This window comes from Geospiza fortis, unplaced genomic scaffold (assembly GCF_000277835.1).
Source record: "Geospiza fortis unplaced genomic scaffold, GeoFor_1.0 scaffold275, whole genome shotgun sequence".
Lineage (NCBI taxonomy): Eukaryota > Metazoa > Chordata > Aves > Passeriformes > Thraupidae > Geospiza > Geospiza fortis.
The window spans coordinates 3,312,869-3,326,400 of NW_005054341.1; the positions used below are offsets into that span (position 1 = coordinate 3,312,869).

The following is a 13,532-nucleotide window of genomic DNA, read 5'->3' on the forward strand; positions in this document are numbered from 1 at the left end:
AAGTAAGCCAAACAAAATCTATGTTTTGTACCTGCTCCCAATACGTCTGGGAAGCACTGTTAATGAAAAATGAGGTTGATGTACCTATTGCACACTTTTGGATTATTGTTCACTACCATCAATCTGAAACCTAATGAAACAGAGACCACCTACAGTGGAGGGATATTGTGTCCATCTGACAAACTGCATCCAATTTACGAACTGATGGGATGGCATAAGCTGCCACTGGTCATATGATTTTCAGCTTCTGATTGGTCATACATTAAGCATTAGTAATGGGGCAATGCCATTTCCACTATCATTCTCTGGCAAGAGTGAAAGTATTACATAGTGCACCATAATTCTGTGATAATGATAGCATGCAATGTGCTGGTTTCTCCCCACTGCGGACACAAAAATCGTAGGAGATTTGGCTTCTCCAGACTGTCTTTATGGAATTAACAATGAAATATGCTTGCCATGACATATATTGAACCTTTTCAGTGCCTTTCTGGGTAACTTTATGGGCACATGTGTTATGTATGTCACAACCAAACTCTGCAGGAAGAGATAAAATAGTGCACACATCACACAATGGGTATAAGCAATGGGCAACCCAGGCTCCAACCTGCACAGCACACAGAGGTTTTTTCAAAGAAAAATGCTGACTCTCTAAATGGAAGACGCTTTAGTTTCTGCACCTGTTCTGCTCAGTATCTTGTTAGGCTGCTTCTACTTCTACTATATGTCATACTAATAGGGAGAAGCAAAACAGGGAGAAATTATGATGGATATTAGTTGATCCTCTTGTTATTGCTAGATGTGATTATTGCTTTTTCCTGCTTGGGCTCCCTCAGTGTACTCCTAACAGAGTGCAGCTTATTAAAAAGCTCTGCTGTTTAAGTTTTACTGGCATAATAACCAGCTCTCTCTTTATGGTTGTTCTGAAGTCGATTCAGTAGCCACCTGTCAGTTTGTGAAACAAATGTTAGATTTTCCTAATGACTATTAAGATTTTCCATGGATTTTTCTCCCATCGTATCTCTCTGAACTTGTCCAGCGCTGTGTTTGTGCTCGTGATTTATGCTTAGCAGGTGTTTGTTTGCTATGGGTTTCTAAATGTTGGCTTCCTACTGTAAGGAAAGAATGGGAAGGTGGGAATGGGTTTATTATATTCTGTATATTGTTCTACAACGACAAAATGGATTTCCAGCTGACACTCTATGTGCTGCCACGAATTAAGCCACAAAACCCTATCTGTATCAGCAATATACCAAGTAATGCAAGGGAATTCACAGTTAAGACTGAAGCTCCATTATTAACTCACTATATTGTGCCTGGATATTGCTGTACATATTGTTTGGTACATACCAGGATCACTGCAATAGGTAAACAAAAGCAGGTGAACTCAAAATACAATTCAGTCTTCCCTGAAAGATTCTGTGCCTCATTGTTTTAACCAGACCTTTTGTCTTTTGCTCAGTTTTGGAAACCTCAATTGTATCTTTTGCTGTTTCAGTTTTTCAATTTTAAAATGTCTGTCGAGGCTACATGACCGGGCACAAAATATCCTTAGTGATCCCTTGTGCAAATGCATTAAATATTCTCAAAATATTTTAAATTACATTATTCACCTAATTATTTAGATCTGCAATGCTAAAAACATCCTTGCAATTAGCTGGATTAGTGCAACCCAATTTTAAAATGCCTATTCCTTACTTGATACACTGTTCAAGCTCTTACCGGAAACATTGCAATGTTTTTTATTAAGAGTTTTTGCCTCTAATTCTCATAGCTGTTATTCACTTTAGAGAGGATAACTACTGCTGTGAAGTTCTGGACTGTTCAGTGTCATTGCCTGCATTGAGATTTTCTGTCCTTTACATGTACAAATGCAAGAATGCTATAGAAATCTTACCTTTCCTTGTGCTGTATCTGTAGAAATGGTGGAATCCTGAAGAAATCTTACCTTTCCTTGACCTGCACCTGTACAAGTGGTGGAATCCTGGAGAAAACTTACCTTTCCTTAGTCCACAAAAGCTTCTAAGGCTGCTCCTGTCACCTGTGGGATCATTACCCAAAGCCTCCCCCTCCTTTTTTCTCTCAACAGAAAAGAAAAACTATAGCCTTCACTGGGCTTTGGATTATTCTACATGTTGACACACCTTTCCCAGTGGGTTCACACATGCACAGTTCCCCTGTGTCCCCAAAGACAAATCCTACTCAGCATATGAGTCATCAGTGACTTGTGCCCTTCAGGGACTCCATTGCATTTTGGTCACCTTTTTCCCTCAAGTTAGGTCTTGTTTTTTTTCCAGTGCTGCTGTCTGAGCATGATTTGGAGTTTTATTTTATCGTTCCATTCTCATCTTGTCCCTCATGTTTACCCAAGGAGTCACTGGTGTGATCTGTAGTTGACTCTTAGGGTTGTATAAAATTTTGACCTTTTCCTGGTGACTTATGATGGCATTCCTATGCCATAAAGGCAAAGGAAGTTATTGCTGAGCTTTTTGGAAAAAAAATTGAACCAACCCAACAAAAAATACTGAAAAAAAACCTGCAAGTACTTTAGTACTGTGGGCTGGTTTTGATTCACCTTAAAATCACGAATCTAAAGACTTAAATCAGCATTTCACTTGAAATTAGAGACTTCTATAAAGAATGGAATCTTAAAAACAAACCAACACATTTCTTGGTGCTTGCAGGATTCTACCCAAAATTTACTTTTAAACCATAAAAACCTTTTATCTGTCCTTTGCATGAATTTAGTTACTGGTCTTTATTCTTCAGCTATTCAGTGTGTTTGGAATTTACAATGCACACAATTTTATTTATGATATAACTTTCCTTTGGATCCTTGAGATATACACTAGAGCCAAGATTGGCTGTCATTTACCAACAAAGGGTTGTTATTTTTGTTGTTAAGTGTCTGTGTGCTGTTTTGACAATAACTCTTCTGTTTCCTTGTCTCCTCTGCTTAAACTTCATAGCACTTACAAGATAATTTAGAAGATCTTCTGAAGACTGCTGCCTATCAATATTTGTTAGCTCCATTTTGTAACTCTCATTTGAGAAAAGTGTAATTTGATTTATTTCTTTATTTGGATATTTACTACTCTATAATAAGAGTACCCAGTCAATGCTCTGGGCTCTACTGATAACCTTTTAAGTATGCACATATATAAATACAGTTTCCAGTTGTCACAAGATCCATCAGAGCCCAACAACAAAATGGATATAACAAAAATAATTTGTCACTACAAAGTGACTGATAGTTCCAGTGACCTCACTGGAACAGGAGCTGTACATCATTACCATAGAACCATCATGACATCACCAATCTCTTCCACCTGTATTCTTATAGGATAGGGACACAAAATGGGCTGAAGGTCATAAAACATGATTTTACAATGTGAGGGAAGGCACCTTGTAACAATTATAAGAGAGATGCTTCAAATATCTGTAGGACAACCTAAGAGAAAAAAATCTGGATGTGAGAAATCCTGATTACATCACTTTAATCATTAGTCTTTATCTGGTGCATCAGTTTTTATGGATTTTTCCATAATTTTATTGGTTTTAAAAGGACACAGCCAAAGTTATAGTAAGCCAAAGTTATAGTTAGCATTTAAAGAATACTGTCACAAACTACCTGACGGACAGAATAACACACACATGTGTGGGGTTGTAAAATCTGAGTTCTGATATTGTACCAGTGAAATCCTTTTTATCTCACAAAGTCTGCAACAATGCTCTGTAGCTCTTGAGACAGGGACTTTATATAGTTTTTGAATCACCTTCCTTTTAAATGCTACTAACTGTGAAATTAGTGTTGTCCCTCAAAGTACATGGAAATAATTGTCAGTAATTGAGCACAGTTTGGGGGCTAATTATGTAGAAATTGATATTAAAAGAATACTACAGGATTGATTGAGTTTTGCAGTTCATATTTAGTTTTCAAATTACTAGAGTTGAAAGGCTGTGGTAAGAAACAATAAAAATCCATTCAAAGCTGCTAAAGCAAATTAAGGTTTACTAGTCCTTTGAAAGACAAATGATCCAAGTGAGGTAATGTAGGGAGGATGGTAAAAATGTTCTTCAAATTTGCCATAGATTTAAAATATCAGGTGTTTAAGGATGATGTATGTTGAGCACATGTAATTTCTCCCATTAACTTCTGTTTAAATGGTTGGGGTTTCTGGTTTGGGTTGTCTCAAAAATGGAAGAAATGCCTTCTTTATGTGTATCAGCTCTAGAATTTCATTGAGGGTCCATGCGAGTCAGAACATGCTGAGGTGTCAGAGAAGCATAGGCTGTCATGGCCTTGATCTCTGCTTTGGAATGGGAGCAGGAAATTGGTTTTGGGGAGAACTTTCTCTAATTGAAAACCCACTTGTCCTAATCGTAAAGTGTCTTAAGTAAATGGGATCTTGACAAAAGTAGAGAATATGAACTTACCTTTGTTCCTCATGCTGGAAGGAATCTTGCAACCCTGAGAGCAGTTGAAGCACTCCCAAATTTACCTGGGAGGAGAACTGTAAAACAATAAGAGAAAAGAAAGAGAAATCCTGTACACTGTTGCATGTCATAAACCCAGAGGATTTCAAATCTATTGCATATTTCCCCGCAGCCAGAAATTGCTGGAAATTGCTGGGCAGTTAGGGAAGAAAAAGTCAAATAAACATTGATCTTGCCCCCCAAATTTAGTGGAACAGTAATATTTCCTTTTTAAACTAGTAGCATAGAAAGACCACTAAGGGATATTTTAAACATATGTGTGACAATGCAGAATGTTTAAGATGTGAATATCCCACTCAAGAAACATTCAGAAGACAGGCCTAAAACAATTTAATTCAGGGTTTGTTTTTTAATTGAGCCTTATAAGTATTGTAAGGAAGACAATACCCTTTTCTTATTTGTCTATTTTTCCATAAAATGTCATTCCTTTTTAATAAAAATATCTAGAGAAAGTATGCAAGAATAATTGCCAATATTTTTCTCTTAAAATAACTATAAAAACACTATTACAACAAAATTTTAAATAAATACAGTCTAGATAAATATAAAACAAATATTCTCATAGAACATTTTTTTAAAATCTGCTATGTTTTGGGTTCCATGCAATTGTTTGGAGGGTGAATATCTTCCTACAAATCTTACAAGATTATTGTATCAAGTAATTTGGATATTACAAAAGCAGTGAATTGATAACACTGATAACAAAAAAAAAATTCTAAAATGAAATAGCAAACTTTGGAAAATAACTAAAATGTATGTCAGTTAAAAAAAAAAATCAGTTTCCCTCAAATAAGACAAAATTCAAGACTAAGCATTTAAAAAATATTCCAGAATCAAAAGCTATGGGGAAAGACTGCATAACACTTGCAATCTCTAAAGGATCATAAGTAAGGAATTTAGAAATAGTTTATGGTATTAGAAGAAGCAATAGTTTTGCTTTTTTCTTCTTTAGATTTTAAATTGTGTGAAATGCCACAGTGGTAAATATATGCAGAGAAATTAACAGCCACCCAATGCTCAGATACTAAGGATGATTAATTAGTGAGCAATTAAAATGTTATGGGGATGAAGCCAAAGTGTTCTTTCTTGGAGGAGATGCCACTGGCTAAAGTTACTAGCAGTAGAAAAGGAAACACACTTAGATATCACAGCCCACTGCAAATGCATATGATTAAACAAATTTATCTACCAAAATGGATGTACAAACCACAGTTAATGAGTCTGATGGAGGCTTTAATGTATAGGGGTACATTACATCTATATCACGTTGCTATAGGACCCAGTGAGCTTCCTGAAGCATTCTGCCACATAAAACCCAATTAACTCTCAGAGTTTAATACAAACTGAAATTCTCCAGATGGCTCAATCATTTGGAGTTAATTCAGACACTTCTGCCTGGGTTAATAGTATGGTCACTGTGCTGAAACAACAAACAAACTTACAAAAGCTTTAGAGATAAGAAAGACAGGAATAAAGCAAACAACCTACAGTGGTTCCCTAGAACAGGAGGTGAAGGGATCACATTTAGACTCCCAGACATAAGAGAGCTTTCAGTTTGGGCTATCAGCCAAGGAACCTGGCAAGTCTAACCCTATAAGGAATTTATTCCTTCAGCTCTTTTCAGAAGAGGCTTGCAAGAATTAACATTTTTCACAATTCCATCCTCATCTAATCTTTAGGAGTATCTTGTTGTAGACTTTGAAGGGTGTGGACATGGAATGGAGCATGGAATCAAGTAATTACTACTCACCTGCTGAGCAGTGAGGAAGTTCAAATCCCAAATCAGAATGTGGAATTTCTGTAGGGGAAAGAAGATTAGACTCAACAGAAATGGACTTTTTGTTCAGCCTAGAGGAATTTGGTTATACAGAAGAAAATAGTGACAAAAAGCTAGACTTGACCCTGGACAAATGGATCTAAGTGTGTGCATGGAATACTTGAACATATCCATCCATGGCTTCTTATGGTTCAGCACTTCCTTCATACAATACATAATGGCAGTAGGTTGAACTGCAGCAGAAGGAAAATCTTTGGAATACAGGAGACACAATTCTGCAGGTACTGGAATGTTTTAATATTAAGCATCATTTGCAATCTCAACCGTGTTATGGACTATTTGAATACTTACTGACATGTACTTGTAACCCTAAAAAATGTTACAGAATAGTCAAACTTCTTTTATTTAAGAAAGTCTCTTGTATAATGCCTAAGAAATCAGGATTACTTTAAAATAAAAATGTCCCATATACAAATGATGTTTCGATAAATCCTGCTGTCGTTGCTGAAAATTTATTTCATATTAACACCTCTGTTTTGAAAAATTGGTGAATTATTGTGCTTTTTCTCTCTATCACTACCACTGCCATTTTTAAACTTGTTAACTGAGATTTGAACGTTGCATTCCTGGCAGGAATTTTCACTGCTGGGAATGTTGCCTTTGCTTTAGCTGCCTTAGAAATATGAATCCAAGGTCAATATGAAAACAAATTTCCTTAAAAATAATCCTTCCTTATAAACAGCTCACACATATTTTTTAGTAGTACAACATAACTCTAACATTGCACAATTTCACCAGAAAAATCTTCCAAGCTTTCAACAGCTTCAAGGCCATGTAGTTTGAAAAAGAAAACTTCAAAGACCACCCCTAAATCCAAGTCCTTCTACATGACTCCACTCTTAGCAAAGTTCCTTCCTATATTCTTTGTGATCTTTCATGATTTAATTAGAAAAATCTTTTTAAAACTTTTTTTTTAATGTAGTAGTATAACATCTGCATTTTCAGCAGTATGCTGTTTAATCACGTTGGGTTATAAAGTGAAATTCTTACTACTCAGTGTAATATCTTGTAGAACCATGTGTTTGGTCTTTTAGTGTCCCTGACTCATCATCTTATATTCTTTCATCAACATTTTAATAGCCACTCTTAAAAATGTAATTTGATGGATAATTCTCTAAACCTGTTTCAGTTTTGTTGTTTCTTTAAAAAGTTATGTCCCTGCACATGTTTTCTTTCTGTGATTACTGCACCTGAAACTAATTTCAAGCACTCAAAGACAGGCTTAAGCCCAGGGCCAGCATAAGCTCATAAGTTGATGGAGCTATGCCAGGTTGTGGTATTGATTCTGGTTCTCAGGTAGGACAGTTTTGTCAGTATCAAATCTTTCACTTTTAGCTCCATCATGTGTATTTATAGTATATATTTTATATTATATATCTAGCATATGGTATGTAGTGTAATTTGAGTGTGAGCAACTGAATCTTGGTTTAACCCTGTGTTCAATTCCTATGTGATTTATCCACAACTCTTGCAGTCATCAGGTTCTGTCTCTGCTCCCTCTTGGTCTAAGCCTGTAAGTCTAAAAAGGGGAATATTTATTCCTTTATATTCAATTCACAAGTAGCTGTCACAGAAACCAGGGTACTAGACTGATTGGGAAAGTCCAGAAGAGTATCACTGCTGTATTCTTCCTTTGACAGAGTTTGTCTTGTCTTTAAAGTTTTTTGCCTTTTTTTTTCCCCACCTAGGAAATTTCTACTCCACCGCATGAAGTGTAAAAAAACCCAACCAAACAAAAATGCCCTAAAATCAAAACCCTGAGGTGAATAAAAATCTTTGTTGTCTGTGATTGTTAAGGAAATTTCAGAAAGTTAAATAATTTGAAAAAAGAGAGAAAAGAAGGTGTAAGTGCTAAATATCTGAAGGGGAGTCTACACCTAAAACTTGAAGACATACTTTGAGTTCTGATTTGGAAAATGACTGTGTAGTACTGTGCATTATGGAAGCCACATGTGCCTGCTCGGGGTTTTTAACCACATGCTGCAGAGTGGCCAAGAAATGAGTGTATTTTTTTCCTCTGTGTTTAAAGAACCCCAACCCCAACTGTATACAGGTTTCTACCAGATATTTAAGGATGCATCAGAAAACTACTATGTTCCTAAAAGGGAATGAACAGCGGGGGGGGAAAAAAAATCTGTCCTTATTTTCAGGTGATGCTGCTGAAATCCTCATGTCTTGCCATGCCCACCTTGTGCCTTCTTAAGCAAAATCTTTAAAACACTTTGGTCCTTAAAGCAGTGTTGGACTGGATGTATGCTTTTGACCCACAAGCGATAATTATGAATCCTTGTACCAAAGGTGGAAGGACTCTGTATTGCAACTTATATTACTAGTTAATTCTTTAAAAAGTAATGATCAGAGCCATTGTCTGAACTCAATTTCATTACACATGAGCAAATCTGGAATAAAGTTACTGCAGTCAGGTTAAAGTCAATGAACTAGATCAGATTTATATTGGCTCGACCGAGATCATAAATTGGTCCTGTAATTGGACCTTTGGTTTTAAATAAAACATTTGCAATTGGCTGTTCTGCCCAGGGAACAGACAACTGTGTCTTGACAGAGTTCTGAATCTATTAGAATTAGTTGGGAGAGAGTGACTAGATGATGAACATCAACTTCCATAAAAGAGAGAGAAGTAAAACTGCAAATAGAAAAGTGCTGAATTTGAAGTAGATTATCCTTAAACTTCCATGTACATTAGCAGAGCAGGAGGAAATGTGAATTTAAAGTAAAATATGTGGTGATGAGTGTGTGATATCCATGGCCCTTTTTTTTTATAGTTTTTTTTTAAAGCTGTAGCTGAATTTAAAAGACTGACTGGACATCTACAGCTGGAGTACATTAGATGCATTTCAGCATTTTCCACTTGAGTTTAATCCAAAAGGAATTTGGTTCATGTGGTTCAATACCACATCATGATGTGAATCAAAGCACAGAACATGAGGACAATCAGAGATTCACTTCAAAAGCACAATGCTGATCTGAACTAAAATGACACTAAAATAAGAACTCCCAGGTACAGAGAGCTATTTGTAGGCTCTGCTGAAGATTGTTTATACTCTCAGTGGACACTCTCTTACAAAAAGTCCCTGAGTGAATCCTCACTGTTCTTTAGAAGAAAACATGGCAAGAAGGCCTGTGAATCAATTGCTGAAACAAAAAGATAATTTTATCTTGTCAAGATCAAACTATCCTTTCTGGGTTTCACCCAGCTAATATAAGAATGGTATATAAAACATCTTTTAGGACTGAATTGCTCCTAAAAGGAATTATTCAGAAAGTAACAAGGACATACTGAGATAATATTAACCCTCCTGCTGACCTTTAAGAGAACACATAAATTGCAGGGTAGCTACTTTTAGCCCAAACCAGCAAACCTGGCAAGGTTAAGGGCTGAAATGCAGCTTTTGCTCCCTTTTACAGACACCTTCCATGGCCAGTGCAGGTGAAATCCCCAGTGTGTTGATGGCCCTGTTACACTATTTTCACAACTTGGTAGGTGTCCTATGAGTCAACTTGCAGAAGAATCCCACATGGCTTGATAGCAGAGCATCTTCAGGGCCAGGCAGGAGCTGAGGAATCCTTCAGACAGATAAGGCTTGATAGTGAGAATGCTCACACAGTGCTAGGCTGCCTTGCTTGTGCACCTGCAGCAGCCACCTCAGCTCCGGATTTGTGCTTCCAGAACTTTTCTGGAAAAGGCAATGTGATCTGCTTCAGTGCAGCTTTTCATGAAAGGGGTGTCTGTCTGTCTGTCTGTCCATGGCCTGAGACAAGGGCACAAATCTGGGAGTTAACTGTGCACTGCAGAGACAGCCCAAAGGGAATTAGTTCTTTTGTTTAAGAATAAACTGACTGCTGCTTGGACATGTGGCTCCTTCAAGACAAAAAGGCAAGTAACTGGGTTACATTTAGAAAAATGATTTTAATGAACAGGAAAATGGCATTTAATCTTTTGGTGCATCCTGCATTTTATGAGCAAATTTCATGGGAAACTGTGTAAATGGAACATAATTATTTTTAAAATAGAATCCTTTGTTATTAGCTGCATAACTGTCGTGTGTACATAAAGCACCCTGCTGTACAGACAAAAGACTGGAAAAGTTTCCTGGAGAGTTACTGCTATTGAAAGAATAAAAATTGAAGCAGTGGGATGAACTTTTGGTTCACAGACTCAAATACTGAATGTTAAACCTGGCTGAGAGAAAATCACTTTATTCTGATAACCGGATTAGTTAGAACAAAAATAGAGAAAATTAAGAACTGAAGAGCAGAAAATTAAGGTGGAATGCAATTTAAAGAGTAAGTAGATGATGTAGGCTTTCATTTTCATCCCCCCTAGTGTCCAGCTAATTAAAATTACAATCAAAATGAAAGTCTAAACTTGTAAATATCTTTAGCTAATGATTTTGTCTTTTTAATCATCTTCACATTCAAAGACTTTATTTTATTCATTTAGAGCTTTACAATAAAATGAAATTGTTTTCCTCTAGTAAAATCCTTTTAATTTTCGTTATCTGTTTCTTTTTACATCATTCATTATGTATTTTCCTCTTTTCTTTCTAATTTCTGCACAGTATTCTCTACTCTTATGGTTTGTGCTCCTCTTAGGCATTAACTTAAAACTGTTATAAAGTTAAATGGTATAAAGTGCTATAATGTCAACTTCTTGCTTAGTGCAAAATCCCTGGAGTTGCATCTTGTGGCTCACAAACTGATCTAGACAAATAGCAACTTTCTTCATAAGGTGCATCTACAATGAATTTTTAAGCCACTGATCACATAGTACTTATTGTTCTGTCTAAATTTAAAATTTTATCTCCTTTGTTTCTAAGACAAACAATGGATCTGCCCCAATTTATCAGCTGCTATTTGTGGATAATGGCTGGGTTTTTTTCTGTGACTTGTTAGGTCCTTTTTGGTTTTCATGCTTATTTCACTGTGCTATTTTTAAAAGAACATATTTAGTTTTGCTTCAAAATTTGTTTTTATTATGCAAGTTTTCTAAAGTGTGCTGAAGAAACCTTGAAAATGCTGCTTGATGATACAGTTCTGTCTTAATGACTTCCCTCATTTTGGATAATAGGACTTTTGTTTTATTTTGCTAGACAACATTGACTTAAAATGGGCACTAGGGCTGTAACTTAGCCATAACAATGTACTTCAACACCATAGAGATACATTTATTTTGTAAACTGGCTCATTTCAACCTCATGCAACCTTGCATGAATCAGCTACGCTGTAAAATCTGAGGATTCTGCACTGGATTCTGGGTGTCAGCCTGGATTCTGAGCTATGCTGGAGAGATGAATTTGTATTTTGGGTGTTGTAGTTAGAAAATCCCACAAAAAGGCAGTGCCAACACCCAGGTGAAACACCAGAAGTTCAAAATACTCAGATTTGGTAGCTGCTGATGGAAATGCAGTGTGAATGCATCTAAAGGTGCTTGACCTTTAGCTTTACAGGAAGGTGTTTTTCATCTGCAATGGCTCCTCTGGATGCTTCAAGCCATATCTCTACAGGACATTCATGTGTGGGTTTGCAATTTTTAACCTACCTTTTTTGACTTACCTGGGAAGATTTACACATCAGTCATCACTCTGGTATCTGAATTATCTTCACATAAAACCTATTAGGAGCACAACAGACCCTAAAAACGATTATAAACCGTCTGAAGTGTTTTAGATTGTCATAACACTTCTAGCTGGAAGAAAACATTTTCATTTGTTGATCTTTGCTTTGTTTTTCTTGGCCATTAAGAGGAAAGCATGTTAGTATTATACACTTTTTTGCAAGATAATGATCAGTTTTATATCAGTGCACATATACAGAACTCTCCTGAAATAGTCCCATTTTACACTGGTAAAACAAGGCCAGATTTTGGCCCAGCATGTTTTGGAATCTCTAACAGCACACAGCCCCTGCTTCTGAAAGGCAACTTTCATCTGGCTGCCTGGAAGATCTCCAAGAGCTTGTGCTCTGCAAGGTTTGAAAGGGATTAACTGCATACTCTTGTGCCTTTAGAATCAATATAACATATGGATTGGCCTCATCTTCCTGAGCTGCCACTGACTGCAAAGGGAGTATTTGTACAATTGGGGAAGATGTAATTGGGCTTAAAGGCTCTGTGTTTTTTATGTGCAGAGTTAATTTATGTGAATGCATTAATGTTCATACATCAGTCATTTTGCTGGGTCATCTGCCAAAAAGAGTGCCAAGACTTTGCCTATATATACAAAGATGAACGTGAGCTTTGAGAGCCCTCTAGTCCCAAGATATTTTTAAAATAGCCAATGCTTACTTAATCATTTTATACTGTTAATAGATCAATCACTTCTCTTGGTTTGGGTATGATACTAAATTTCTTTAAATACAGAAGAATAATTGCATTCAAACTCATCAGAACAGAGGTGTTTGCTGCTTGGACACTTCTGTGAACAGCTACACTGCTTTGTACTGAGGTGTTATGAAGGAGGTGTCCAGAGTCCCAGAGTTTGTGAGCTGTTAGCAACGAAAAATGTTTTTAAATAGCAAGAAATAGAAGTAGAGTGTAAGATAACTCTATGCAAATAGGATCACAGAATGGTTTGGGTTAGAAGGGACCTTAAATACCATCTAGTTCCAAAACCTGTCATGAGTAGGCATCCCTTCCACTATCTCAGGTTGTTCCAAACCTTGTCCAACCCGATCTTGGACAATTCCAGGGGTGGGGCAGCCACAGCTTCTCTGGGCAACCTATGCCTGGGCCTCATTACCCTCACAGGGAATAATTTCTTCCTGACACCTCATCTAATCCTCCTCTGTCTCACTTTGAAGCCATTCTCCCTTGTCCTGTCACTCCAGAGATAAGCAAAGGAAGAAGTGTCTGTGGAAACTGTGCCACTAAGAGGTTGTGGCCTGGGAGGATGGTGATAGAAGGGGAAGCCTGGTGGTTCTCACCTGTGTGCTCTTCCACTGTCTGATCCAACATCTTGCTTCCAAAATGGGTGGTTTGGCTGGTGGATGCACCCTCCTGATGCTTTCTTCATGTCATCTCTAGTGCCTCTGTCACAGCTCCAGCAAACCAGGACAGTTTAAAAAGAATTAAAGAAAACACATTAGCTCTTGGTCAGTGACCAAACTGGCCCATTGTATAAGGGCATTGATTGGGAACCAGAGCTAGCAAAAGGGATCAGAGGCAGCAGTGCCAGGAATG

At 37.0% G+C, this 13,532-nt stretch overlaps 1 long non-coding RNA gene across 1 annotated transcript in view; it reads right to left on the minus strand.

The window, feature by feature from the left end:
• Nucleotides 1-11,935: 11,935 nt before the first annotated feature.
• Nucleotides 11,936-13,532, minus strand: part of LOC115948021 — a 4,463-nt gene continuing 2,866 nt past the window's right edge. Inside the window, exons 2-3 of the long non-coding RNA XR_004081875.1 lie at nucleotides 13,277-13,381; nucleotides 11,936-11,966 (exon numbers count right to left, since the gene is read on the minus strand). This is a non-coding gene — a long non-coding RNA (uncharacterized LOC115948021). The remainder of the gene's footprint in view (nucleotides 11,967-13,276; nucleotides 13,382-13,532) is intronic.